This window comes from Meleagris gallopavo, chromosome 11, assembly GCF_000146605.3.
Source record: "Meleagris gallopavo isolate NT-WF06-2002-E0010 breed Aviagen turkey brand Nicholas breeding stock chromosome 11, Turkey_5.1, whole genome shotgun sequence".
Taxonomy (NCBI): Eukaryota; Metazoa; Chordata; class Aves; order Galliformes; family Phasianidae; genus Meleagris; species Meleagris gallopavo.
Genome location: NC_015021.2, coordinates 6,531,223 through 6,535,095, shown reverse-complemented (window position 1 = coordinate 6,535,095; position 3,873 = coordinate 6,531,223).

Sequence of the window (3,873 nt, the reverse complement as noted above, 5' to 3'; positions counted from 1 at the left end):
TTTTCTTTTTTTTTAAAGACGTTGTATGGCCATTTAGAGAGGATGTGATGATTAAACCATATTAAGGCATCTTGCTGTAGCTCCAGAGCTATCAGCTTTCCGGTTAGCTGGAAGGCCTTGGCTCCTGCAGTTGTGACAGGAGTTCAAACAGTAGCAGAAAACATTACAGCTCTGCTGCAGTGAGTGGCATTCCACTTGCACAAAGGAAACAGCATTAAAGGATTTATGTGCAGAATGAATCCACAGATTCTTGTCAATAGGAAATTCCTTGGAGGGGATTAATGTAATAATTACTTAAGGCAAATTGCAATGTCTCATTAGCATATATTATTAAATAATAGAAAATAACTTGTTATTTATCTTTAATGCCTTAATCAGTACTTCTTTTTAGTACAAGCCTTCAGTTGATGGCAGTTAGGAGCAAGCATGTGTGTTAAATGGTGATGTTGGGGCTATGTGATAGTAGTTTTAGGCCTTTCAGTGTCAAGCTGTACAGCACTCTGTCTCAGGCTTTATCTAATTTAGGAAGTTTAATTGCCTTTTTACAGAGTTGTCAAGATTTAGGAGATGAGAGATAATCCCCCGCTGGCCGGACAGCGCTTTGAGATGCGGATCTCTGTTCCCATCAGCGCTTTTACACAGCTGGGGAAGGAGCTTGTAAGCAGGATTAAGGCTTGTTAATGTGGAGATTCAGGGCAATTAACCAGCTTTCACTGTATATTTTAGCACTTCACTCATATTTTTTCTGTAAAATCTAGTTGCTTAAACAAACAAACAAAACCATCATGCCATCATTTTTCTTTCTCATTAAAAAAAAAAACACAAAAAAACTCTTAAATTGACTTAAAATCTGTTAGTTTAGTGATTCTCCTCTTGCTGCTTCTATTCAAGAGAAACTGTCAACTTGTTTTTCTAATTGAGTAATTATTTGAAACTGATTAGTTGACTCATCTCCTAGATCTCCCAGCTTGCGGAAAGGTGATTAAACTTTCAAAACTAGATGAAGTCTGTGTCAGAGCGCAGTGACAGCATGAGCAGCTGGAACCGGAGAGCATCTGACACTGAGCTCAGTACCATGCTAAAGGTGCTCTCAGCACTTGCACAGGCGTGCTGGCAATGCTAGGGTTGTCTGCACTGCACAAAGGAAAGCAGCCCAATTTCTACTTTTGAGAAAGTCAGTATCTTGATTTAAATTCTTATTAATTCATAAATTAACGAAAATTTGAATTTTTTACTAAAATCGTTGAGGTGCTGGTTCCCCGGTTCAGCAGGACACCCTTGTGCATTAAATCTCCTGGGCGTGCAGGAGCTGTGTGTGCCTGTCATTCTCTGCTGGGCCGGACACGCGGCTGCGGGCAGGGCAGGGCAGGGTGTCCTGCAGCCCTGGCAGAGCAAGCAGCCCTTCCCATTTCCGCTGCTAGAACACTGGCCGCTGCGCCTGTCAGCGCCGGTCCTAGCGAACTTCTTCCTGCAGAGAGCAGAGCAGCCTGGGATTTTTGTTGCTCGTGGAAAGTGCTGACTTCTCACTAAGAAAGGGTTTTTTTTGTTACCCAATCCCTTCATCTTTAGCTTTCAATTTTTTTTTTGTTTTGATTTCAGACGAAACAAAACAAAAGGGCAGCAAATAATGGGCTGCTTTTCCTTTTACAGTGTCTTGATAGAGACTTCCAGCTGAGCCTCATAACGTGAGGCTGGACAGTAGGCTGGGGAAAAAGTGGTGCCACTGCTCAGTGCCCAAGGGAGGGCTGAGGTCCTGAACGCCTTCTTTGCCTTAGTTTTTGCTGGTTGGGTTGGCTGCTTGGCCTTCCAGGCCTGGAATTGTCACAGGGGCACCTGTGTAAGTTAACAGACATACGTGGGTACTGATGGGATGTGTCTGAGAGCACGAGGGCTTTGCCTGATGACAGGGAGCAGCCATGCACTGACACCTTTGATGTGCTGTGGCAATTGGCAGCTTCTGTTGGCACTCTGCACCTCGGCCCTTTCTTCTGAGGATGCAGGAGACCTTGGATAGTACTGGTGGTCCAATTCCATGGCAGAGATCTCCCTGGTTACCTGCTCCTCACATCTTTCAGCTTCTGCCAGGTGTAAGCAGGTGAGCTTCCTGTCCTCCAGGTGCAAAAACTGAACTATCCATCCACCAGTCACTGGCACCATCCTTTGTCCTCACTTTGCGATGGGTTCAATCTAGGCTGAGCCAGCACAAGGAGGGAAACTGCTCCAAAGTCCCAGAATTATCTTTAGCAAGACCCTTTGTGCTTCTGCTTGTCATTCGTACAATAGAAAAAGGGGCTTGGTGTGTGGAAATACTGCTGTGCTCATTTTTTGGAGAGGGGTTAGAGATGTGGAACTCAACGTGTAGAAATTATACAGTCGTTCTTAAAAGGAGGTAAAACAGGCAGTAAAGATGTTGCAGCACGAACATCAAAGGAATGTGACCTTACTTGGAAACATTATTTGGTAGGTTGCATCTAATTCTACAACCTGTCTTGTAAGAAAGACTGAAGAGAAGACACTTTTTTTTTTTTTTTTTTTTTTTTTTCCCCCCCTTCTGGCTTCTAAGGATCTTTATTTATCACCCTCAGGGGCATTACAGTGAGTAATTAGATTGGACCAGGAGAACGACTTAATTTTACAAGAAACTCATTAATTCATCCTATTTAAAATCTTCTCATTTCACCCAAAACCAATTATGCTTGTAGTGGCAATGATCTGGAAAGGCATTGTCTCGTAGGCATTAGGGGGGCTGTTGGGGCTCCCCTGGCATTCATGTCGGGGAGACAAGGGTGACTCCCTTTCTTTGACTTTTAGGTCAAAAGAACTAGTCGCTGGGACAGCTTGACAATTAGAAAACCCTGATGAGCATTTGGAACTCAAACAGCTGTACAATAACAGAGGAGTTCATGGTGCGGGGCAGAAAGCTCATCAAAAGAGACTATCCAAACAATTGAGTTCTATAATTAACACACAAAAATCTGCTCAGAAATGGTAATAACAGTAAAAGAGAGCTGAGAAGATGCTGCCTACTTATGTGGCAGATGTGGTTTTGTTACAATCTGAGGGAGAAAATCCATCCTTTTAAAGAGTAGGAGGAACATTAGAGGGGGAAAATAAAAGTAACTTCTTATTCCTAAGGGTGCAATTAAAGCATGAGCTTAAAATATTTTCACACAGACAGGAGCCGTAGAAAAAATAACTGCTGACGACAAAACATATAATGTGCTATCAAAGTATTTGATACACAAATTTCTTTTCGGTCTGAAACTTATAAGAAAAACACTGATGTATTTTTTCTGAAATTGTTTTGTCCTTCACTTAACCAGGAATATTATTCTTGGTTTTCTCCTCAAAGTTGGCTCCAATGCCTTTCCACCCGCAGACTGTCGGCAGCATTACCCATGTGCCCACCACAGCAATTGTCCCTGGCAGAGCACTGGATCCAGTGGACATGGGAGCACAGTGAGCATTCCTCCTCCACTGCTGACCCCGTTGTGGCTCCGTCCAGGGGGAACTCATCCCATGCAGAGCACCTCGACGGTGGCGCATTCAGCACTGCGATTTGTAAGGGATGGCTCTGCAGCCCGGGCTGCATGTGCTCCATTCTCTTGAACAGCTTAAAATGCTCAAGAGGACTTTTCTCATTTTTATCCAGAAATCAGAGGAAGAAAGAATCAAAGCTTATTTTAAAATAGTTAAAATATATATATATATATATATATTTTTAGTCGCAGTAAATAGAAGTATGTGACTTGAACTCCATCCATTATGAAATTCTGAAATTGCTGGCTGAATTTTCTAATGGAGAATTCAGCATTTGGCAAGAGCATGCAAGCAGACTTTCCAGCCCACACATTGTTTTTTTTTCCTTTTTAT